Source organism: Dromiciops gliroides, chromosome 1 (assembly GCF_019393635.1).
Source record: "Dromiciops gliroides isolate mDroGli1 chromosome 1, mDroGli1.pri, whole genome shotgun sequence".
Lineage (NCBI taxonomy): Eukaryota > Metazoa > Chordata > Mammalia > Microbiotheria > Microbiotheriidae > Dromiciops > Dromiciops gliroides.
Genome location: NC_057861.1, coordinates 23,443,238 through 23,470,206, shown reverse-complemented (window position 1 = coordinate 23,470,206; position 26,969 = coordinate 23,443,238). Strand labels below are relative to the sequence as shown.

Sequence of the window (26,969 nt, the reverse complement as noted above, 5' to 3'; positions counted from 1 at the left end):
GAATAGAGGAGGGAAAAGATGGTATTACAAATATATAGCTACTATCAAAAAACAAACAGCAGCAGAAAATAGATGTGAATTCAACAACAAAAAATTCCAACATTAAGCTAAATTCTTCCCAATTATAGGGGAAGTGGCTACTGCTTTTTGAGACACAGGGGCATGTGGTAATAACTGTATAATGGGGACAAATGTCAGCTAAGATGGGAAAACTAGGACTGGCCAGTGAATGGCATTTAGGGATAGGAAGGTAAAGAGGGAAGGATGGTGAGCACCACAGGAAGGAAATAGTAGAACAAATACAATGCATCCTCTCTTCAAAGGTGATGATGAATATGGCAATGCTACTTCTGTGAACTGATGCTCCTCACAGTTTTATGGGATTATCTGTAAACCATGAAGCTGTTCTGGGTTTCTTCAGGCTGCTAGGTGGTGCCAGAGAGCCCAGAGGACAGGCCCTGGTGTCTGGAAAGCTCTGGGGCCAAATCCAATCGGCCTCAGCCATTCCCTGGTTGTGTGATCCTGGGCAAGTAGGATTCAATTGCTCAATTGTTAATGGAGATCACAATAGTACCGACCTCCCTGCTCAGGATGCCATGAGGATCAAGTGTGATATTATTTGCGAAGTGATTAGCACAGTGTTTGGCACATAGTAGGTGCTTAATAAATGCTTGTTCCCTCCTTCTCCTTAATCTATAATACCCATAACTGAGCTACATCTCTTCATCATTATAGTTATGTAGCATACAGTTTAACTTTACCTTGCTGTTCTTTTATTTGCATTGTTGTTGTTAATGTATATTTCATTTCTAAGTTTTGCTTATTTCACTCAGCTCAGACTTCCCTCAATCCTTCATATTCATCATTTCATAAGACACAGTAAAATTCTATTACATGCTTGCACCATAACTCATTTAGCCATTCCCCAATTAATAGACATTAATTAATGAAAAATCAATAAGCATTCATTAAGCATCTGCCACCAGGCATTGTGCTAGCTGTTGGAATAGAAAGCCAAAAATGATCCATCCACTGACCTCAAAGACCTCCTAATGCAGAAGCCAATATATTGACCTTTGCCTGGAAAAGAATGTTCTCTAAACCACAGTCAACAAGTGTTTACCCAGCCTTTGCTCGAAGACCCAGTATGTAGTCCTTTCCTTTTTCGAATGTTCTAGTCGTAAGGAAGGCCTAGATTTGCCCTTTCATAACACTGATCCACTCCTAGTTCCTCCTTCTGGGATCAAGCAAAGCAGGCCTGGTCTCTCTCCCCAGCATTTTAAACTCAACAAGTCCAAAACAGAATTTCTTTTCTTTACCCTAGACCCACCCCTCATCCAAATTTCCCTACTGTTATTCAGGGCACTAGTGTCCTTCCAGGCACCTGATCAATAAATTTCAGTGCCTGCCTACTGGCTCAAGTACAAAATACCAAACCCTCAGTTAAGCATTTGAAGCCTTTCATAATTGGACTCATCATGTGCTTCAGGCTTACTTCATATCAAGTCTCTGCAGAGAAACTGTCCCATCTGCTATTCCCCAAACCTGATATCACACCTTCCACTTCTTCCCTTTTTGCACAGGGCTCCTCTCTTTCTGTCTCCCTCTGTCTCTGTCTCTCTGTCTCTGTCTCTCCTCAAATCGTATGTAGTTACTTTTCTGTTTCTGTATCAGCTCAAGCACAACTTTTCAGATTAAACTTCTCCTAATCTCTTCTCTTCCCCATGGAACTCCTTTTCTCCCCAAATGAAGATTTAATAAGAGAATGAAAATTAGAGAAAGGGGCAATTTTAACAAAAGAGGCAATAGGCACTGGATAGAGAGTAGAAGGGAGTCCTTGAAGAGAAGGGCTATCTTTTCATCAGACTGAAATAAAGAAAGAGAGTCTAGGGGAAGAACTCAGAGGGGATGAGTAGGGGAGAACTTGGGGGACTCTATTTTTTTTCTTTCTTTTTTTTTTTCCTGTCGGGCAATGAGGGTTAAATGAATTGCCCAGGATCACACAGGTAGTAAATGTCAAGTGTCTGAGGCCAGGTTTGAACTCTGGTCCTCCTGAATCCAGGGCTGGTGCTTTATCCACTGTGCTATGCAGCTGCCCCGGGGCTCTATTTTCTAAATGAAGGGCAGGGCACAAGGCTTTTAGGCAAAGCATTTACTGGAGCAGATGAAAAAGAAACGAACAGGATCAGAAGGTATAAATGAGTGTTTATTAGCATTTGTGGAAGTTACCTATAGCAGCAATTTCATATATTCTGTAACTGAAAGGATAAACACCTGTTCTTTAATGGTAGGAAATGGCTGTATCATCATATTTATATTGCAGAAGGCATTTAAGTAATACCATCTACGTTTTTTTTAATGTTACAAATTTCTTATCCCAACACTTTCAAATTGTCTAAATTGTCACACGTGTTTTTAAAATCTGCTGCAATCAAACTGCCCTTGCTAGAGACTAGCATTTTATTGTGCCTAGTTTGCTAGCTCTCCTGCCATAGCATTTCTTAAATGTTTCATGTGCTTTTCTGGACATTACAACTCCCATCTCTGTGCCTTTGCAAGGGTGGTCTCCACGCAGGGAGGACACTGTCCGTCACCTCTTATAAATCCCTAGACCTCCAAAGCTGACCTGAAATGTCATCTTCTAAATGAGGTCCTTCCTAATTATCTAGATGTTATCACCTCCCTCCCTCCCTCACACACCACAATGACCCCATTACTTTATATGCAGTTTGTATTTACTTTTCAGATGTATAGTTGTCCCCCAAAGAATGTAAACTCCTACAAGGAGTGGGCTATACTCTTTTTGTCTTTTAGTGCTTGGCCCATAACAAAATGCTTGTTAAATTGAATTGATGATCAGAAAATCACAGGAGACAAAATCCATCAAAGCAGCCAGGAATAAATCCTTAGGCTTTGGATGGCCACCCAAAATGCATAAAGTAACTACCTGACTAAAATGGCTCTCCTCCAACATTAACAATGGCCCTTTTTTTTTCCTTTTGCAGGGCAATGGGGATTAAGTGACTTGCCCAGGGTCACACAGCTAGTAAGTGTCAAGTGTCTGAGGCCGGATTTGAACTCAGGTCCTCCTGAATCCAGGGCTGGTGCTTTATCCACTTCACCACCTAGCCACCCCAACAATGGCCCTTTCTTAGTACCTATTCTGCTACTTAGGATGCTTCCTCCATTCCCTTCCTCTAGGATTCCTACATGATCCCCTGGCTTCTCATAACCATGATCTGACTGCTCCCTCCAAGTCTCCTTTCCCCTAACATCATCCATCTCCTACTCATTAAGACAAGGTGAACCTGAAGGCTCTGTCTGGAGGTCTATTCTCTCTCAACACGATCTCATTCAAATTCTCTTCTGAACTCTGGTCTCTCATGGCCAGCTGCTTGCAGCATCACTGTCTGGATTTCCTAAGAGCATCTTCAGTTTAACACATCCAAAAGAGAACTCATTCTGCCCTGCTTCCGACCAAAATCTAGCCCTTCTCCAAACTACCCTATGATATGTTCAGTTACTCAGGTCATCCCTCCATCTTCTGTCCCCTTCATTTTCCATAATGAAACTTACTGACTCTTGTCCATCCTCCCTCCATACGAACATCTTCTCTCCATTCCTATGGAGCCACTTCCCTGGTTGAGGCCTTATCACCTCTCGATATTACCACTGCAGCAGCCAGTCTACCAGCTTCCTGCTTCCACTCTTTCCTTTTCTGTTCCATTTTCTACAAAGCTAGCAGTTAATATTCCCAAGACACAGGTCTTGCCTTGTCACCCCCCCTTCTCAAAACTTCTCTAGTGGTTCCGAGTCCTCAAACGCAGACATTTAAAAGCCCTCCCCAACCTGGTTCATCCCATCTCTCCAGACTGTTTCCTATTACCTGTCCCTCTGCACACATTCTTCCTTCCAATCAGATGGGCAGGGCGGCTAGGTGGCGCAGTGGATAAAGCACCGGCCCTGGATTCAGGAGTTCCTGAGTTCAAATCTGGCCTCAGACACTTGACACTTACTAGCTGTGTGACCCTGGGGAAGTCACTTAATCCCATTGCCTCGTAAAAAAAAAAAAAAAAGAAATGAGGCTCCTTTTGGGGCAGCTAGATGGCACAGTGGATAGAGCAGCGGCCCTGGAGTCAGGAGTACCTGAGTTCAAATCCGGCCTCAGACACTTAACACTTACTAGCTGTGTGACCTTGGGCAAGTCACTTAACCCCAATTGCCTCACTAAAAAAAAAAAAATCAGATGGGCAGACTTATTCTTGAACTTTCTGTACCAGTCTTCAAGGAGTGGTTCATCTGAAGATCTCCCCCTTCTCCTCTCTTTCCTCTCTCTGTCTCTATCTGTTTCTTTCCCTCCCTGCTCCTAAAAAGCAAAGCAGAGCAGCCAATCTTTTCCTGTCTTCCTAAAACAATCATCTGGAATCTTGTGCTCCCTTCTTTGGTGAAGGCGAAAGGCCAAGAAGAAGTAGCCAGATGGCAAAAGGCCTTGAGCTCATGTCACAGGCAGACTGGCTTAATGACAGGAGAAACTTAGGATGGAGAGGCCTTTAGATATTAGAAGAGCTGTCAGGAGGCAGAAGGAGAATCCCACTTACTCTGCTAAGCCCCACAAGGTCTACCTAGAAGGAATGTCCCTTTCTATGAGAAATTCCATGGCAATAGGATATAGAAAATCAACATTTAAAAAAAAATTCAGAGAGCATGAATTCTTTTTTGCCTTTAGCAAGTGACTGTTTTTACTGCTTTCTCTTTTTAGACAAAACAAATTAATTCTGGAAATACTGGTTCCAAACGGCAATGAAAATTGCTAAGCAATTTAACAGCACATAAATTTTTTTGGGGGGGGATGATACAGCCTGCTCATTTAATAATGGCTAAGTTACTCTTGCTCTGTAATTGTCCAAGTTCTGAGAAAAAAACAAACTACTAAATAGCCAGTGGTTCAAAGTAGTCAAGGTATAATCAAAGAAAATAAAACCCAATTGCAAGCAATTGCATCCTTCCTCCCACGCCACTTCCTTCATCTGAAGCATTGACCCTCCTGATTCTCATAATATAGTTTAAGCCCTCATCGCCTCTCACATGGACCACCCCAATGGGCTCCTAATGGGAACCACTGCCTCCCCACTCTAGTCAATACTTCAAGCAACAACCCAATCAACATTCCTAAAACACAGTGATTACCATGTCATTCCCTTGCTCAAAACATTCCAGTGGCTCCCTCTTGCCTCTTGGACAAAATACAGACTCTTCTATTTGACCTTTAAAGCTCTTTCCAATCCAGCTCCACCCTCTCTCCAGACCCATCCTTTTGACACAACTCTCTCATTTGTCTTCACACTGCGGCCTGACATCAAACCTTCAAGTGTCGGCTGGTGTCCTCGATCTCCAGCAGTGTGCTGCTCATTCTTTCTCCCTCCCAAGTTTACTTGTATTTGTTGTACATAACCTGCACTGACTTACTTGTGCACAGCTTCCCTCTAATAGACTGTAAGCTCTGTAAGGGCAGAAGTTGCCTTATTTAGTTTTCTTTGTATGCTCAGCACCTAGCACAGTGCTAACACCTAGAAGCTGACTGATAAATGCTTGTATTACTGGAGAGATGGGGAAATAGGCAGAGGAGAGGAAGAATGCTGATTTTCTATTGGATTTGCTTAACTGTCTTGGTTTCTCATAAAGTCACTGGCTTCCATTTGTACAGTCCTAATTCTTAGGCAATTATTTTCTTCAGAGAGCTTTTGTATCTCTTTTCCCATTTGGCTTTTCAAGATGTTGACTTTTTTCTTATAGTTCTCCTGCATTGCTCTCATTTCTCTTTCCATTCTTTCCTCCCTCTCTCTACATCTTCCTTCTCTCTCTCCTACTTTCTCTTCAAAGTCCCTTTGAGCACTGCCATGGCTTGAGACCAATTCATATTTTTCTTGGAAGCTTTGGATATTGGAGCTTTGACTTTGTTATTATTTTCTTCTGGGGGTGTATTCTGGTCTAGCTCTCACCCCAAAGAAGCTGTCTGTTGTCTGCTGTTTTCTTTGCCTACTCATCTCAGCCCAGAAGCAGATGTCTGATTGAAATCTGATTCTCTATGGTCAGAAGCTTGGTGTGCCTGTGCCCCTCCCCCACTGGGCCACCACCACTGGATTCACCCCACTGGTTCAGAACTATGGTGTTTTGCCTCAACTCCAGCAGAGATTGTAGCCACTTCACCCCTGCCAACCCCTGAACTGCCTTACCGGTTTGCAAGCTGAGCCTCAGAAGAAGTCACTGGGGGGCAGCTAGGTGGCGCAGTGGATAGAGCACTGGCCCTGGAGTCAGGAGTACCTGAGTTCAAATCCAGCCTCACACACTTGACACTTACTAGGTGTGTGACCCTGGGCAAGTCACTTAACCCCAATTGCCTCACTTAAAAAAAAAAAAAACAGAAGTCACTGGCACTAAATACTCTGAGGCACTAGAAACAATTCCTTTTCCTGGCTGGGTCTGGATCTTGCTGAGCTACTCTATCAACCCAATCAGCAGGTGATCCCAATTGCCGTCTTTGGCTGGAAAATAATCTCACTCTGTTCTTATGTGCTCTGGGTTTGTTTTTTGTTTGTTTTTATGGCATTATTTGGGATTGAGTGGATAGGTTTATCTGGAGCTTGTGGGAGTCAGCCTCTCCTCTGCCATCTTGGCTCCACCCCCCAAAATGCTTATTTTTTAAACTATGAAATGGAGTTGGATGAGTAATTCACAGGAGCAGGCACATCAGAACATATGTCTCATACAAATAACATGCATAGATAATTCAGGAAATAAGAAAGAGACAGGACAAGATTGCCTTTGAGAAAATGTGCAATGCTTTGACTAATCTCACGGTTCTTCCTGGAAGTTTGCTTAGTGTTTTGGGGGGAGGGGATACTTCTTAAATATTACTATTCTTCTGGTGATGAATCTCTGGGACCAGAGTCAAAGAACTGAGAATAATGTATTGTCTGTGAAGTGCAAAAATTCAGTCAACATACCTACGAAGGACTTGAGTGTCCTTGCAAACTCTCCTTATTAAAAGTTCTGTCTCTCTCTGGATGAGTCTAGTTAAAATAGTCACACAAGACCTTTGGAAAGACCTTTGAACATTCATTGCTCCCCAAGAGCTAAAGCTTTCTCACACAGTAGCATCACTGGTAGAGTATACCAGAAAGTGGCACCCACAGGGCTTCAACACAAAAGCAGTCATCCTATGGCTCCTGTAAATGCGAGAGGCAACACCATAGGTTTAATTTCCCTTTCTTCACTCTATATCTGATTCCTTTAAGAAGATATTAAACAGGTAGAAATCACAGATTATTTTTTCACTATTTCTCTCATGAAACTAACCCTAAGATCACACTATATCTTAGGCAACAACAAGGGACTAGTCTGACAGATTTTATAAACTGGGATGGCTTACTTCAGCTTAGGGCATAAACTAACCTTTCTTCCACAGCTCTCTACTACAAAATGTAAATGCTATGTCTATCCAAATCAAAGTGTATCTTGTTTTTTGGTCAGTCTCTCAGCCATCCATTTTTTGTCTATCTCTCACAAATATAACCATCACAGCCGACCTCAGACAAGTTTAATGGTGGAAAAAACCCCAATACTACTAACAATACTAGCAAGCAATAAAACTTAGGACAGGGCCCCTTGACACGTCCTGCTTCCCATTCCTACCCCCAAATCCCATTAATAAGGTGTCAGCAAAAGGACGAGGGGCTTTTATTTGGAGAATGGTGCTAAGCAAACTTTTGTAAAGTACTTCTCTGTAGGTAGAAGCCCACTTTGATCCTCTCAGGTCAGATTTTACTCTTTATCATCCATCTCCTGTCCAACAACCCCACTGGAGGAACTCATGTCCTCGAGTCATTCTATGTGTCTATCAATTTTCACTTCTATATGTGCACTTTTCAGTGACATAAAGTGGTATACGTAAAGAGCAAGCGCTTCCTTCTGGCACTGATGACATTAATTTCCGTCTGTTAGTTATTCATCACAAAGACGACAGGGCCCACCTTTTTGCCACACGTGCATCGCTCCGCCCCAGAGCTAGTAGCTGATCATTCTGTGGTTTGGCAACCTCTTTAAACACTGTCCCGCATTTGGCATTCTCCGGCCCCCAAGCAGTGGCCTCTATCTTTGGCTCTGTTGCAGAACGCTTCACTCACCAAGGCTCAAAAGAGGTCACTGTTTTCCCAACAACAAGGAAAACAAAACTGGAGCGGACACTCGGGTGCCGGAGCTCTGTTATCAGGGACTATTTACTTTCCACACTGTTAGTTCGCTACAAAGAGCCCATCTCTTGGACCGGGGCTCGGCCGAAGTAGATTTTGTTTTTGTTTTTTCAAACAGAGCCACACTGCAGCCTTCAATCAACATCAGTGCTTCTGATCCCACTCTGTGCCCCAAACAAGAACAAGAAATGCTGATGACTGAAGACACCAGGGAAATAAACAGGAGATGTTGAAAGACTTTCCGTGAAGACTATATAAACAATTACGAAGCAAACTACTATGTGCTTTGGGAGATGTTATTTGAAATATGAAGGCAATAGCCCTTTAAAGGCATGGTTCTTAACCTTTTTATTGTGTCACAGACCTCTCTAGTGGTCAGTCAGGCTGGGATAACCTTTGGACCCCTTCTCGAACCATGTTTCTAAATGCCTAAAATAAAGTGCACAGGATTACAAAGGAAATCAGTTATATTTGAAATAGAGTTTTCAAAGATCTCATAACCCTCCCTCCTCCAAATTCCAAGATCTCAGTTTAAGAAGTCGTGCTGCAGACAAGCCAGTGCAGACAGCAGCTAGGAATCCTTCGTCCACAGATAGATGACTGTCAGGGCCACAGAGGGAGGCTGCCAAGGACAGCACCAATATGGCACTCTCCTTCACCAAGAGTTCCCTCCCTAAGCTTTGATGCCTCCAAGCAAACAGAAGGGCTTTTACTACTTTTTTAAAAATTTTTTACCCTTTTTACCCTTGTTATAATTAAAAACTATACAAGGTAATTTTAGGTTCCTTCAAATAATCTGTAAAAATTTCTTCAAGACAACTGGTGCTAGTTAACAATGGAAGGAATACAACTAAAAATGCAATAGGAAATATTCCACTTCAATAGAGACAACATGAGGAACTCAAAAGAAAGAATCTTGGCTCTGGGTTCAAATCCCATTGCCAATACTAACTAGTCTTAGGACCCAGGCCGAGTTCTAACCTCCCTGAGCCAGGACTAATAGATTTATATGGTCCCTTCCAGCTAGAAATCTATCATCCCTAGAGCAATTAATAACAATAATAATAATAATAATAATAATAATAATAATAATTTTTAAAGGCATTGAGCCATTAGTAGACTACAGCCATAAAACCAGAAAGACAAAGGCGGGTTTATAGTTGGGGAGAAAAGAGAGAAGCAGATAGGTAAAAGGGGTGAGATGGGGGGAAGAACATCAATAAAAAATTATAAATAGTGCACATTAGAAAATAAAAAGTTACAAAAGAGGATACAGATATATAGAAGATTTCTTCCTAGCCCAATTAAATTTTATAGACACATATGAATGCATGCATTCCCACAAGTATGCACGTGCATGTGCACATTCACAAACACATACACTTATGTTTTGGGTTTTTTTTTTTTTTTTTGCGGGGCAATGGTGGTTAAGTGACTTGCCCAGGGTCACACAGCTAGTAAGTGTCAAGTGTCTGAGGCCAGATTTGAACTCAGGTACTCTTGAATCCAAGGCCGGTGTTTTATCCACTGCGCCACCTCACTGCCCCCACACATACACTTCTTAAAAAACAAACTATACTTAAAAGACTTTCAGAGACTTTAAATGAACAGTTTTGTTTTTGTTGTTTTTTTTCTCTTTCTGTTATAATATACACCATCTGTAACATGTATTCTCTGCAGAGGCCCTCCCTTTGCAAGACTAATGTCAAAGCGTCGGTTCATGAGGACAAAAAAAAAAAATCACCCCTCTGGACAAAACTTTCCTCTCTTCCTTTTCTATATTATTGTTCACATATTATTAGTTAGCAATAGTTATTATATTCTTTTTACTGTTCCGTCAAGGAAACATTTTGTTTCTTGAGGAACAACAGGGGGGACTGTAATGATTGGAATGACTCCACCTACTGGAGACTTGCTGTGGAGAGCTCCACCATGAGGAAAATGCCTCAGAGGCATTGTGGCTTTTCCTTGGCGTCAGGAAATGATGCTTGCTCATGGGTGCTGTCTATCAAGTCTACCAGCCAATCAACTGGAGGAGCCTCCTATGGTCTGGGAGGAGACAGGAAGGAGGAAAGGGAGCCTGCGCAGGGAGCGCTGGCCCTTTTTGGCTTCCGGACTTGATGGTGGTGGCGGCAGAGGACTTCACAGGAGATTTGAGGAAAGATAGGAATGCCAGGCTGTTAGAATTCTGTTCTCAATCTTTTTCTTTCTATTTTCCAATAAACCCTTAAAAACCTAAACTCGTTTTATCAGTGATTTTTAGTCAGTTTCCCCCAAACTGGGGAACACATTAGAATCCACATTTAGAATCTTAAATTACACAATCTTATATAAGCCTTTCTTGTTCTTTTTTCTGTTTACTGAAATGCTTGTGTTCCTTTATAATGTTTAATTCACAATAAAAATAAAATTTTATTAAAAAAGAAAAAAAATGTTAGATAGTTAAAAAAAGACCACAGATGGAACCCAACGAGGCTTTAAAAGAAATGGAAGGCCTCCACAAGGTTGGAGCCTCCTTAATAGAGGATTTTTTAAAAGACGCTGATTAAGAAGTGGAGAAGACGGGAAAGCAAAGCGGGGGAGGGTCCAGGCTGATGAAATAACTGACTGGTCAAAGTTTCAAGTAACTGCTTCCCAGAGTGATTGCGAGGATCAACTACAATAAGACAAATTAACTACTTTATAAAGTGGCAAGTTTTTAAGACAGTCATTCAACAATGCCAGCACAATTGATCAAAGAATGAGAAATTTGATCTTTGTCAACATACTACCAAACTGCTTCAAATAGTTAATGTTTTTCTCCAAGGAATGAATCAAAATGATTGGATTAATCAAAAAGAAAGCAAGTAATTAGCACACCTAGTACACTTTCTATAGCATGGTCACAAAACAAAAATTAAATTCCCTAAAATTTGTAAGAAAAAAGAATTAATGAAATATTAAAAAAGCTTTTTTAAATCAAATTAATTTGTAAATAAAATATTAGGTTTTTAAAAATTTCTTCACTTTTAAGAATGTGCCTTTATATTAAATATGTCTACTTCAGTCTAATCTACATTAAAGCTGTTGGCATTTAACTACGATTAATTTTTTTCTGTCACTGAATGTGAAAAACAGGCCGAATTCACAACCATTCTCTGAAACAAACTCCACTAAAGACACAAGGAGGAAGGAGTTCTCATTCTAGCACCCCCAATGCCTCCCAGAATAATTGTGGGGGGGGGGGGGAGGGAGGGAAAGCTTGTCTCGATTGTACTGACTTAAAAACCTTACTAAAAATAGCAACTTGACTCTATTCTGAGTAAATTAAGCCCTATTTCCTGAATTAGCCAATTCACTATCTATATTTGGATCAATAACAGCCAACACTATTGTAAGTTTCAAATTCACTTGCTATTGCAAAATGACCTTTCCAAAATCCAATGAAAAATTGTTTTATGAAAGTAGAACAAATGCTTTAATAAAATCACTCTCAATTTCACGGAAGAAAAATATCTAATTAATTTCCTGTTGCCCTTTCCTCACGCCCAGATTTAGTAAACATAATACTGACATTGACACACTATTCTTGCTCTTTTTTGAGGTCAATACCACCACGGTCAAGGACTGGAGATGGATCAGGGGCAAGGGGAATCTAACTTGCAATAAGGTCTGTAAAGAGTTGCTCTTTTAAACCCTAACCCTCAAAAAGCTGAGAGCAATAAGTAAGCACGTGTTTCAGACAGTGTCATATCCATATTTCTAAAATGTAATTTCAAAGGAAGCAAGTGAGCAGACATGCATTCTTTTCATTAAGATAGCTAAAAGAAAGAGAAAAGAAATAACAGAAAAGAAAAACATTTTGTTATAATTATTTTTGCAAGAGAGGCAGCCTATTGTGGTGACTAGAGTGCTAGCCTCAAAACCAGGAAGACCTGGGTCCAAGTTCAGCCTTTGACACAAGCTGTGTAACCCTGGACAAGTCAATTGTTCTAAGCACCTCTCCAACAACAATACATTGCCAAGAAAGTGTTGACTGGAACTGGCAGGGGGAACTTCTTCATTTGGGAATTTCCTTTGCCTGTCAGATCCCAAACTATTCAGCCATTCCATCAGCACTCCATGGCCAAGTGCTGTGCTAAGTGCTAGGGATACAAAGAAAGGCAAAAACACTGTCCCAGACCTTAGTTTTAATGGAGGAGACAAAGGTTATGTACAGACATGTCGATAGTATAAAGAGAAGATTGTCATTGCTGTTGTTTGACCTTTGTTTTTGAAGAAGGCTATGGGGGCAGCTAGATGGCGCAGTGGATAGAGCACCAGCCCTGGAGTCAGGAGTACCTGAGTTCAAGTCCGGCCTCAGACACGTAACACTTACTAGTTGTGTGACCCTGGGCAAGTCACTTGGCCCCAATGGCCTCACTAAAAAAAAAAAAGAAGGATATGACATGGCGGTGATGTTATGGCTTGTAGTGAATTGGATTTAAGTGAGGGAGGGCTGTGCCTCACTCTCTTCTCCAGAGCCATCTCAGTCCAGTGGCGAAATATACATCATGAATACCAGAGATTGCTGTGAATATTTGAGACAATTGGGGTTAAGTGAATTGCCCAGGGTCACACAGCTAGTAAGTGCTAACTGTCTGAGACCTGAGGCCAAATTTGAACTCAGGTCTTCCTGACCTGAATAGAGCACCAGGCAGCTACGTGACACAATGAATAGAGCTCTATTCATTGTGTCACCTAGCTGCCTCAAACCAATGGTGGTCTTGAAGGAAGACACTAGCATGGATTGTGGAGGATTGGGAAGAGCCACTGGAGTTTACTGAGTTTGGTAGGAGGGGATTATAAAGGAGACAATAGTCAGAAGATAACAGATGGGAAGACCATTTGACAGTGGAGTGGAAGATGGACAAGGATGGAAAAATACTAAGGCTGGGAGGTTAAACAGTAGGCTTTCAAAATAGTCCACAGCTGAGGTGATATCAGCCTCAACAAGGGATTGTGTGAAAGAGGAAAAAACAAAACTTTACTATAGTGTAGCTATGTGGGAGAAAGATAAATGGGGAATTAAAGGATAGAATTGGAGGGTGGAGCCTAGGACTGAAGAACACTGATGTAATGACAGTGAGGAGAGTATTTGGGGAGAGGGAAAATAATGAGAAAATAATGAATACCATTTGGCACGTATCAAATTTGAGTTGTCTATGGGCATCTAGTTTAACATGTCCAATAAGCAGTTGGTAATGTGAAACAAGAGATCCAGGGAGAGGTTAAGGCTGGATAAAGACATCTTGGAAGCATCTGCATTCAGAGGAAAACTGAATTCATGGAAAATGATGAGATTACCAAGTGACATGTGTGTATGTGTGTGTGTGTGTGTGTGTGAGAGTGACAGAGAGAGTCCAAGATTAGTGGTTGTATCATGGAGGAAGATCTGGCAAAAAGAGACTAAGAAGCAGTCAAACCAGAGGAAAAGCAAGAGCAACATCATGAAGACCTAGAGAGAAGAGGATCAAGAAGAGGGTGATCAACAGTGTCAAAGGTGACAGAGAGGTAAAGTGGGATGAGAGTTGAGATTTGGCAACCAGTAAGTTTGGAGACAGCAATTTCAATTGAAGGAAGAGAAGCAAGATTGTAGGGGGTTAGAAGAGAGGAAATGGAGATTCCTATTGCAGATGATTTTTTCAAAGAGTTTAGCCATGGAAATGATGAGAGAGAGAGAATGACAGGTCATAGTACAGTTAGATCAAGTGAGTTTTTTTAATTTTTTAACTAAGGGAGACCCTAAAGCATGTCTGTTTGTATCAGGGAAGCAGCCAGTAGACAAGTCTAGTCTCTGTCCTTATTAATTCAAATACTCCAATATTGCTTCACATTAGTACCATTTTCCTGGGACAAATGCTGAAATGTTACTCTAAATAGCTCAGGACTAAGGGCCCAGAGAACAAAAACCAAGGTGGAAGGGAAAAGAATTAATTCTCCATGTATTTTACATGGAGGATTTTAAGCAAGGCTCAGATGAAACTTGTTGAGGGGTCTAGATCTACCAGACTTTTTAGCATATGGAAATTTACCTTTAGGCTGAGATTAGAAAGCTTAGGCCCTCAGGATCTCTTCTGTGTGGGAGGTGCTGGTGCCCCTCCCCCTCTGCTTCACCTGACCCAAAAAGCCCCGTGGGCTCTACAGGTTGCCAGGTCAGACAGCTGGGGGAAAAGAAGCCCCCAGCTCCCTCCGCCCTGAGCGGAGGTATCTGAGAGATGCTGGGCTCTGGCATAGCCTGGGTTGAGGGATGTGAGGCTCAAGTGCACCCCCCAGCCCCAGCCCCAGCCACAGCCCTGACTGGCGGATTAGCTTGGTGTGTGGGTGCAAAAAGCACCGAGATTTGAGTAGAGAAGAAAAGGTATATACAGACCTGGGAGTTAGACAGCAAGGGGTTCAGACCCACGAGACGAGGCGGAGAAGAGGTCAAGCGGGGGGGGGGGGGGGGGGCTGACGAGATTAGAAAGGTTAGAGTGAGGCAGACTAGAGACGAGGCTACAAGGATGCAGGAGAAGACGAGAAGGACTAGGAGCAGAGAAAAGAGAGGCCGAAGGGCAGACTGACGGAGCAGACAGACAGAAGGTCGGTGAGAGAGAAACACAGGGGTTCAGCAGTGGCAGTAAGGAGAGGAAAGTTAGAAGCAGGGGGATATACAAAGTGAAAGGGGCTTGGAGTTAGAATAAAGTACCTGAGTGCCCTAAGGCAAGCAGCAGCTAAGGCCCTTATTGTATTAAAAAAGTTCAAAGCGCTGCAGGTGGGAAAGAGACAGTGGAAAGAGACTGCAGGAAAGCAGTCAGGTTGTACATTTTATTTCCCTGTATTCTTAATTTTAAATAGTATCTCATAAATAAACTCTGCTTTGATTATTTACTTAAAAGCCTTCTTAATCTTTAGTTTATCAATTTGGGAGCAGTGTGGTGGAACTTTATAAACAGCCCACATTAAATTAATAGCAGTCAGATAGCCAATAGTCAAAAGTCCCAGATTAGTCCTTCAGTCAGATTAGCCCCCCAAATTAGGCTAGTCATCAAAAATATTCCACAAGCATTAGGGAATCTGGTTGCCAATCAATGTTGACAGTTACTTTCAAATGGGCAAACATTAGATTTACATTTACATTTGGTGCCTTGAAAGTTTCCAAAAGGTTCCCTTTACCTCTTCTTTCTCTTTGGAAAAATAAATATTTCTCTTGTTTTGAAAAATAAATATTTCTATTAAATAGAAGTTACCTTCTTTAGTTCACTCCCCCAGACACCCATCCTAAAAGCCTTCTCCTATAGCATTCTATATTTCTGGTCTTATTTAAAATCCAATTCATTGCAAGGCATGATATCACCTCCCGATGTCATGGTCCTCTTGCAGAATAAAGGACCACCACCACCACCACCACCACCACCAACAACAACAAACAACTCAAAGCTGTACAAAAATATGTAAAAAGTAGGCAGTAAAAAGACGTCCTGGGGACCTTGTAAGAAAAAAGTTTATGGGAAAAACATTTTCCAAAGAGATACAGGGATTTATTTAACTCGTCTTGGGAAAAACTGATCAATTATGGAGGTCTTCCTTCCTACAGATATCTAACCACCTATTCTCCCAGCATCCCTACCCCCTATCTTCTGGTTCTATTTGTCTCAGACAGCTCCTGAATGTAAATTAAAAAATAATAATTCATGTGAGCTATAGCTGAAATGCAGAAAAACATTCAGAAAGCAAGTTACATGACAATTATGAGTAAGGAACAACATCATAAGGCTACAAAAGTGAGAAGCCTCCAATCAAAACCAAACTCAAATATAGTAAAAATGTAAAATCCTGAAATCTTTCCTCATAGAAAAGCTTTCCTATTGCTCTGGTTCTATCTCTAATATTGCTTAAGTTTAGACCAAAACTACATAAATACTCAGTTGTCACATTTAATGCACATTTAATGGAGGTGAGAATATAGATTTAATCTCCTTTGGAAGGCAGCATGAGGTTAAGGGCTCCAGAGGAAATCAGCATTTCCGCAGGGAGAAGCAATAGCCTAGAAGGGAAAATAGGTAAACTATGTGGTATGAATAAAATATATTTGAATATAGAGAAAAATGGCTCTAAGTATTTCATTCTAACAAAGATTACTATCAGTATCTTACATTCCAATTTTTTAGAGGTGCAAGATGAAGGGATACCCATAAATGCCCTTGAGAAGTAATGCCTCTACATTATTATTATTTTAAAAACCTAAGCTTGTCACCATATCTACATTAATGACAGTTACTTAAAATTTTCCACATTCATGCTGTAAGTCCCTCTCTACATATCTCAAGATTATCCATTTAATCATTACGCACAGCTTCTGTTATGCATCAATTAAGCATACAATAAGGTACAGTACATAAAACTACAAGAGGTAATACATAGAAAAAAGGATTAAAGTCATGAAAAATATATTAATTTATTCAATGCCATGAATTTGTAATTCTTCCACTTTCAGTAAAGATCACAGTACAGTTTAATAGGCTGGTTCAGGGACCAATTAATCCTTTTATATTTAAATCAATCACTGACTCCTCATGGAATAATTTAGCTTCTACATGCTGACTCCCATTTGATATCCTTGGGGAGAGAGTATAGTTAACACTATGTGGCACATTAATCATGTTTAGTATTAGAAAAGGAACTGTAGTATCAGAAGAATCTAATACCCAATAGAGAGCATGCTCTACAATGGGTGAGCATAACTGTGCTATCAATGTGTGCTATCAAAGGTAACTGGGTTATCATTTCCTTAATTAAAACAGACAAGTTAATCGAGGAGGCAAAAATCATCTCTTCGTTTTGGGTTCATGGTTTAAAAAAACACAAATACCACATACAGACCCTGCGATATTGGCCAAGACTCTTTAGCCCCAAACCAGAGTAACAGAATAACTTTGTAATTAGGAAATTGGGTGGAGGAGGGAGAGACAGTGGGGAGGGAGGTAACGTCAAAGCTCCGATTTCATTTAAGGCACGATGTTCTCTGGCACACTGCCACAAAGCTAGATGCTCTCCTCCAACAGCTCTGAAGCCTGATGAGGAGGGTTAATTTAATGCAACATTCATGTACAGCCTAAAGATTCTTAACATCGAATATAAAGCAGATCCCTCAAGCTTAAAAATACCTCTCACTTGATAAAGTGCTTCCAAAAAAACCCAAGAAAAGTTGTAAATAACTGAGAATAAATGTCAGCCATGGTAAATTCAACTTTTTGTTTTTTCTTAATTTAGGACCAGAGCAGCTTGGTGTCACAGTGGATAGAGCACTGGGTTGGGAATTGGGAATACTTGTCTTCCTGAATTCAAATCTGGCTTCAGATATCTGCTAGCTCTGTGACCCTGAGCAAATCACTTCACCCTATTTGCCTCAGTTTCCTCATCTGTCAAATGAGCTGGAGAAGGAAATGGCAAACCACTCCAGGATCTCTGCCAAATGGGGTCATCAAGAGTTTGGACACAACTGAAACTAGAATGATTCAACAACAAGTTAGGACCCAGGAAAAGCAGATAATGCACTATTCTTCACCATAAGATTGTCAGTGCTGTCAGTCTAGGGACAGTCAGAGATGAATACATCCTGGAATTTGAAATCAAATCCATGTTGCTTTTTAAAAGCTAAGGCTATAAGCAGTCTCCATATATATGAGTGTTTCTGCTAATGCTCTTGCCTCAGAAGGCATCCTGAACATTCGGGTCCTTTATGATGAGCTGCTGTTACCCTCCAAGACAAACATCTTCCCAGTTTGTCTATTTCACCCTCTGAGAAAGCACCCAAAGTGTCGTCTATATCCATGCACATTGCTGACTCGGGATTTCTGCCAAGTCAAACAATTCCTCAGCAAAGAATGTGCCTGGGAATGTGAGCTATGTGTTCCCTTCTCACCAACAAAAAGAAAGAAAATGGTTGAGGGTTGAAATTTATGGTCAGATCTGTTCTCTTAGCCACTGTGGAAGTCTGAAAGAAACAGACATAGAGTAGAGGAAAGTGAAGCCAAACTGTGTTGAAGATAGTTATCACAATTCAAAATAAAAGCAAAGAAGGGAATTCAATAGCCTTGGTACATTAATTATCCCATGGGAGGCACATTTCCCAGTGCCCATGAATTGGCAGAACCTTTGAACTTTAACTTGACAACTATGACCTAGAAATAATCACCAAGTAGAAAAACAAATATCACTACTTCCTAATTTCCCAAATAGTCACCTTACTCAACATTTGACTTGAATAGTGGTATAATAAGCTTTTATTTAGGGCGGGGGAGAGGAGAAGGTTAAGTGTGCAGAATAGAACAGCTAAGCAAAGCTATCTGTATTAAAAATGGGAACAGCTCAACAGCCTTTATCAGCTTGGAGATGAAGCAGCATCAATCCCATGGGAGCACCCAGCAGTGGAACTAGAGTATGAAGGTGATGTTCTGGGGATGAATCTAAGTTGAGTCCCAGGCTCTCTCCTTGAGGCATTCCCTGGGGCCCTTGATGGTGAGCTAAGGGAGGGGAACCTCCTGTTTTGTAAAGCCATAAAGAAAAACAAGTTCCATGGCCCATGTGGAACCAACACACTCCTTTTGCTGTTTTTAGTTCAGTATGCTTGTCAAACAAGGCAATGTACTTGCATTGAAATAATAATGGCATCCAACATGAAGCATTGTAGGCAGACTAGTGTGGCAGACATAAGGACCAAGATGAGGACAGTCACAACAAAATATACTTGGGCTCCCCACCTCTAGTTTTTCCCTTCCCCAATCCATCCTGCCCTCAGTGGCCAACTTAATATTCTTGAAGCATAGTTTTGTTCCTGGTGCTCCCCTACGTAAGAACCTCAGTAATTCCATATTCTTTCTAGGATATAATACAAATTCTTCTGTCAGACATTTAAAGACTTTCTCACAGTCTGGCTGCAGCCTAAATGAGCGGGCATTTTTAATGCATATGACTCATCTACATCCTCTCTGTTCCAGCCAGTCTGACTTTCCAGCAGCCACCTCCGCTCTTTTACCCAGGCTATCCCATTCTTTCTTTCTCTCTTTTATGGACACTGTGCTGCTCATCAACATCTTTTGTTTTTTAAAAAAGTGAAAGTTCATTCTTTCACCTCTATCTTTTAGAATCCTTAGGTCCAGTTAAGGCTCAGATCAAATGCTGCATCCTATATAAAGTCTTTCTTGATCCTCTCAATTTTTCTCTCTCCTACCCTCAAAATTGCTTTGTATATGTGGTATATATTTGTCACTTCCCCCAGCATAATGTAAGCTCCTTGAAGACAGAGGCTATTTTCATTTTTGGCTTTGTATACATGGTGCCCAGCAGGTAGTAGTAGGTGTTCAATAAATGCTTGTTGAACTGAATTGACACATAACCAAATATGCTTGCTTTTAAAATAAAATAACAGAAATGTGAATAACTTCCTCTCCCATTTATTTGGATAAAAGGCCTTTTTGTATAACTAAAAATGTTTTAGATTGAAAAGTTCAGAGAAAAGATAGACAGCATCCATGGACTAAGACTCTACATGGAAAGTCATCCAAATGGGGGGGGGGAGGGGAGGAGAATTACCAAACAATTCCCTTGATGAGTGAGGTGTCTAAAGAGATTGAGAGGGATGCACCAGCAGCTCCCTGAAGGATTTTGATTCTTTAAAAAATTCATGATCAGGAGAAGGAAAGTAGGACAGGTATCAAAAGATGAGCAAAGGAGCATGGCCCAGCATCATAAGAATAATGTCAAAATCCATCCATCAATCAACAAGATCCTGTTATGTGCCAGGTACAAGGCTAAATAATAGGGATACAATGAACTGAGTTTAATGAGGATTGCTAAGAATAACAGAAAGGTTTGGTACATGTTTGCAAGTTCTACTGAAAGGAAAGAGGCAGAACAAAGAGAGGACAGGGACACTGCATGGAAGGAAGAGAAAGATAATTAGGAATGACAGGGAGAAGAGCAAACTACTTTCCTTGTTTTGCTTCTGTTTTATGTCAGGAAGAATTATATTTCTCCTGGCAATGATAGAACAGAAATTCACAAGTCAAGATGGAGGAGGTGTGGCTCAAACACCCTGAAAGACATTTGAAAAAGATCTGGGGTTTTAATGAACTTCAAGCTCAACAGAAATCAAAACAACAAGCAGGGAAAGAGGCCCTTTGGGAAGTTGGTGGCAGGAGTGTTGGATGTGGGAGAGTGTGATGCAATACTCAGCTCTTTGTATTTGAAGCAAGTGAGAAGGCTGTCTATGTGGAACCCCAGAATCTAATTCTATTCCTTCCCAACAGAAAGGCTCAAACATAACCTCTGTCACAGACACTTCTGACCTGGCAAGGAAGTCACTGAACTCAGAGATGGAATTACAGAATTTCTAAGGTAAGAGAAACAAGACCTATGAATTCAACCCATCTCTGAACAAGTGGGTTCCTCAGTTTCTTTTTGGAGGCCCACAGTATGGGGAAGGCAGCTCATTATATCACTGACAAACTTTTCATTGTGAGTAAGTTTTTCTTTATAATAAACCAAAATCAACTTTTTTCGTTCTAACTTCCACCTATGGCTAATAGTTCTGTTCTTTTCAACCAAACATTGCATTTCCTGCCCAGGGCAGAATACAACAGGACTAACCCCTATCATGTTCAAGCTACTTCAGGGTTCTCTTAATGTAGCCTAACATTACGTGAGTTTTTTATGGTGGTCACATTATATTGTTGACATATATAGTCTGCAGTTCACTAAAACCCACTGATAGATTTTACAAGAATTATTTGGCTATAGCTTTCCCATTTTTACTTGCAAAACTGATTTTTTAAAATGTAGGTAGACTCTTGTATGATGTGTGTATACATACACATGTGCATGTATGTGTGTATAAAATATGTATATGATATATACATGTCTACACATGTGCCAATTTTTATATTTTATATTTAATTCTATAATTTTGTTTATACAATATATTTATTATATAAAATATAAATTCATATGAATATTCAATTTATTACACACACATACATATACTTTCATTTTGATCCAGTCCCAGTAGATAAGTGGTCAAAGGATATAATTATCCAAAAAGAATCGTAAAAATATTAATGACTACATGAAACCATACTTTAAATTACAAATAATAAAAGAAGTATAAAAAACTTTAGAATTTCACCCATACCAAGAAAATTGGCAAAAAGGACATATGTAAATATGTAAAGACAATATGTAAATAATGCTGATGGGAATACAGAAAACTAAGCAAACTAATAAACTGACAGTAGAGCTGTGGATCCATCCAATCTGGAGTACAATTTGGAAGTTAAGATCTTCTTTAAATGACTGAAGTACCAATATCTTTTGTCCCAGAGATGCCACTGTTGTGTACCACAAAACGATGAGAGAAAGGTCCCATATAAAACAAAATATTCATAGTAGCATTTATGATGCTAAGAAACATAAAGGAATAAGATGTCCATGGATTTGGAAAAGGCTAAACAAATTGTGGCATATGGATGTATTAAATATCAGTAAGTGACAAGAAAATATGAATACAAAAAATTCAGAAAAGTATGGAAAGAATTACATTAAATAATGTAAATAAACAAATCCAGGAACACAATATATACAAAGATAGCAACAATGTAAATGGAAAGAAAAAATAAAACTGAATGGTACAGAGTTATAATAACCAAGCTTGAACTGATAGAAGAAATGAGAAAGTTATCTCCTTTTCTTCATTGTAGATGTAGGGGATATGGCTATGGAATACTGTGTGTGCATGCACACATGTGCATGTGTCACATATGTGTAAGTAACTCAGACTTTGTATTTTTACTTAAAATTTTTTGAGTTTTACTTAATTATTTTCCCTCTTTTAAAAGAAATCACTGGAACAACTGATGGCTCATTGAGTGGGTGATATAAAAATAAAAGACATCAATAACATTTTTTTTTCTTTTTTTTTTTTTGTGAGGCAATTGGGGTTAAGTGACTTGCCCAGGGTCACACAGCTAGTAAGTGTTAAGTGTCTGAGACCGGATTTGAACTCAGGTCCTCCTGACACCAGGGCCGGTGCTCTATCCACTGTGCCACCTAGCTGCCCCAATAACATTTTAAAAAAGAAAGAAAGGGGGGGCAGATAGGTGGCAAAGTGGATAGAGCACCGGCCCTGGTGTCAGGAGGACCTGAGTTCAAATCCGGTCTCAGACACTTAACACTTACTAGCTGTGTGACCCTGGGCAAGTCACTTAACCCCAATTGCCTCACCAGAAAGGAAGGAAGGAAGGAAGGAAGGAAGGAAGGAAGGAAGGAAGGAAGGAAGGAAGGAAGGAAGGAAGGAAGGAAGGAAGGAAGGAAGGAAGGAAGGAAGGAAGGAAGAAAACATTTCTTATTCTGCTTTTGGAAGGGAAAAATCTTTAAAGATAGCTGGATAATTGGCACTTATGACATGCTAGACACTGCTAAACACTAGGAATACAAATTTTAAACAGTTATGCTTTCTGCCTTCAAGAAACTTACATTCCAACAGGGGAAGAAGAAACAAACATAGGCATTTTGGTCTGGAGAATCATGGGAATGATATGTTCATTTGCAGGGAAATTAACTTATATAATATCTATCAAAGGAAATTACAGAATACACTTTCATTATTGTTCTTAGAGAAAGGGGGTGGTGGGGTGGAAGGTAAAGATGAGATGGAAAAGGCTACAGCCACTAAGAGAGGACATATGCAACAGCAAGCAGGTAGTAAGATGGCCAAGAAAGATACTGTTACTAATACATCATGCTACTATGGCAAGTTTCTAATGTTTCTCAAAGTTAGAGAATCAACAAATTTCAGAAATTTTATCTGTAGTAACATCTAATCCATTCCATACTCCTCAAAAGAAGCCCCTTGTACCAACCAATCAGCATGCATCACTTATCCCCCAGGTTTCTGTATGAAGTTTTGCTACAGACAAAAAAATTACACAAACCCTACCTCCAAGGAATTCAGATTCTACCAGGAGAAAACCTGTACACATATACATCTTATCCATTCACATCAGCCCCCTTCCACTAGAAATCAGACTCTATCCCCACTACACCACTCTGAAAGGGGAAGCCAACAACAGAAATTAGTAATCTGTACATTCTAAGACACAAATCAGATAACAGTATTCAGGAAGAAGATTTGGATAATCAATGCCTTTGTCTTCAGAGCTAGCATCCTTTTGTTGAAAAATAAGACAAATTTCCCACCATATCAAATGATGTCCACTACAAAGTACATATTGAACATTTTTACAATTAATACATTCAGTAGACACAAAAACATAAAATAAACATAGCACTCTCAATTCATAAGGAAAATTTTTTATAGTAGAATTTTAAGAGAAATAAGAAAAAGCAGGGTTGATTTTTTTCTAATTAACCTTTTGCTATTTTCATGTGTCTTTCTTTAATTACTTAAAAAAAAAGGTAAAATTGTTTTACTTAAGATCCCAAAAGGCCACCCACCAAATTTTAGCAGCTAAAAGGAGTATAGAAAAATATTCAGTTGGTTTATAATACTTTATGCAAGGATTTTTTCTCTTAAATCAACAAATGTTTATAAACTATCCACATAAAATGTTCTAGGCACTATGCAAATTTCTAGGAGGCTGGCCATGTAGTGACTAGTATTTTGGCCACAGAAACTCCCAAAGAGCATCAGCTCATAATCCAGACCGCACTTGACTTCCCTCTTCTCTATCTACTGTCCATCTCATAACTCTGTAAAATCGTCCTTGCCTTGTGTCCTGCTTTACTTACATCTCTAATGAACAAGCTGATCCTTCTCTTCCACAAGGACAGCCCTTCTCCTTGCATACTCAATTCCCCCTCCCTTAACTCTTCACAAGCTGACTGTTCCTATGTCATCCCCTCTCTTTGTTCTTTAATCTCTGATTCTTTCCCTGCTGTCTAGAAATATACCCAGGTTTTCCTCACCCTTAAAATAAAACCTTCAATACATCTTACCATCTCCATTACATCTTTCACCTTTGTACTTTCTATCTACATGTTTCCCAGTCAAACTCCCTCAAATAAAGCTACTTAAACTCACTGCCTCCATTTCTAAACAATAATAACATTTATATAGCACTTGCTATGTGATAAGTACTTTAAAAATATTATCTCATTTGATTCTCACAATAATTCTGGGAGGTGTGTGCTATTATTATTCTCATTTTAGAGTAAAGGAAACTGAGCCAAGACCACATGGCTAGTATCGAGGGCTGGATTTGAACAGAGGTCCTCCTGACCCTAAGATCAATGCTCTATCCACTGCACAACCCAGCTGCCTCTCTTTTCACTCTTTTAAGCCCTTTGCAGTCTGGCTTCTGAGCTCATCATTCAACTGAAAATGATATTTCCAAACCTGCCAATCATCTCCCAATTGCCATATCTAATAGCATTTTCTCATTCTTTATTCTTCTGGGCTTTTCTGTAAGATTTGATACCTCTATTTCAAGACATTCTATCTTCTCTGAGTTTTCATGGTACCACTTCACTTGATTCTTTTCCTGCTTTTGTGACCTCTGCTTTTTCTCAGTCTCCCTTGCTGGATCATCAACCATGTCATGCTCTCAATTTATACAGTTAACAAGGGGCATAGATATTAAATATCATTTCATTACCTATGATGATTTAAAGCATTATGTGGTTGCTCCATTTTATCTATTTTTGCAATTTCTTTGTCTGAGATTATGATAACAACCTCTGATTTGAAGTTTGCATGAACCAAAACACAGTTTGCTCCACCCCCAATTTTAACCTTGTATGATTGATTATAGTTATAAACAACATATTGTTGGATTTGACTCACTAATATATTTTATTCTCCTCTTCCATTTTGTGAGCAAGTTCATCCCATTCATATCCATAGTTAACACTGTTAATTGTGTATTTTTTCTGTTTAGAATTTTATTTTTCAAATTATATGCAAAAACAAATTTTGACATCATTTAAAAAAAATTGTGTTCCAACTTCTCTTCCTCTCTCCCTTCCCACTCCCCCTCCCCCCAAGAACTCAGGCAATTTAATATAAGTTATACATGAGTAGTCATGGAAAACATCTCCACATTAGCTGGGTTGTGAGAGAAAACAGATAAAAACAAAACTTCAGATTAAGGAACTGTCAAAAAAATTATGCTTCAATCTGTTTTCAGATACCATCAGTTCTTTCTCTGTAGATGGATTACAATTTTCATAAGTCCTTCAGAGTTATATTGGATCATTACATTGCTGAAAATAACCACGTCCTTGCCAGCAGATCATCTATAATTGTGTATTTCTATTGATAATTTCCTCTCATACTTTTTTTCTCTCTTTGCCTCCTGCCTCTTTACAAAGGAAAGAAACATAGGTGTGAAAAGAAGAGCATTGAAACAATTTACTTTCAAACCACTGTACTTCTTCTCTTCCATTTACTTAAACCCCAATTCCTGGTTCTTATCCCTTATTTCTTTCCTTTTAATCTTTATTTCTGGATTCACCTTGAGAAGGTAAATGTTGAGGGGCAGCTAGGTGGCGTAGTGGATAAAGCACCCGCTCTGGATTCAGGAGGACCTGAGTTCAAAGCCGGCCTCAGACACTTGACACTAGCTGTGTGACCATGGGCAAGTCACTTAACCCTCACTGCCCTGAAAAAAAACCAAAACCAAAACAAAACAAAACAAAAAAAGAAGGTAAATGTTGGGGGTGGCTAGGTGGCACAGTGGATAAAGCACTGGCCCTGGATTCAGGAGTACCTGAGTTCAAATCTGGCCTCAGACACTTGACACTTACTAGCTGTGTGACCCTGAGCAAGTCACTTAACCCCCATTGCCCTGAAAACAAAACAAAAAAACAAACAAAAAGAAGGTAAATGTTGTTTTCCTTTCCCAGGACTATTCCTTTCCCAACTTCAATTTCCCTTTTAACCCTTTTTCTCTCTTCCTGTTCTTGTCTGTCTTCCTATTTCATTTAAAGTATTTTGCCATCAAACCTATATGTATTTCCTTTGTCTAGTTTAGGCAGCCATTTCCCAGATAATTCCAAACCATGTGGTTTGCTCCCCAAACTCCTTTCATATTGGTATATTTTTCTTTTCCAGCACCTCAATTATGAGAAATAGAATGTTCCATCTCATTCTTCCTCCTCCTTTTTTTTTTCCCCCTGGTGTTATTTATTGTTTGCTTTTTTTCCCTCTACATCATAATAGAACAAAATTACTTCCACGGATCTCCAATCATTTTATTTAATGATGATATCTGTGAGCAAGATATTATAGTTTTGACATTAGTGTTTCTTTTTTCTATATTAGAATATGTAAGCAATTCTAACACCTTCCAATTGCTGAAATTAATTTACTTTTCTAGGTTTCTCTTGACTCCTGTGTTTGCATTTAAAGCTTTTACTCATCTCTGTTCTTGAATTTCATAAGGAATGCTAGAAAATTCTTTCTTCTATTAAAGATCCATCTCTTTGTGCCCTGTCCCATAGAATTACTTTCCATTTGGAGAGCAAACATATTCTTGGATTCAAGTCTTTGTTTTTTACATCATCTTGTATTCTCACATTTCCAATAGTAGTTGCCAAGTCCCATGTGATCCTGATTGTAGTTCCTTGGTACTTGAAATTCCTTCTTTCTGGCTGCATGGAGTATTTTTTTTTCTTTGATTTGGAAGCTCTGGACATATGGCATTC

The 26,969-nt window shown here is 39.8% G+C and overlaps 1 protein-coding gene across 4 annotated transcripts in view; it reads right to left on the bottom strand.

Moving 5' to 3' along the window:
* The window catches only part of MED13L (mediator complex subunit 13L), a 428,665-nt gene that overhangs the window by 111,097 nt on the left and 290,599 nt on the right, over nucleotides 1–26,969 (bottom strand). The window lies entirely within an intron of this gene.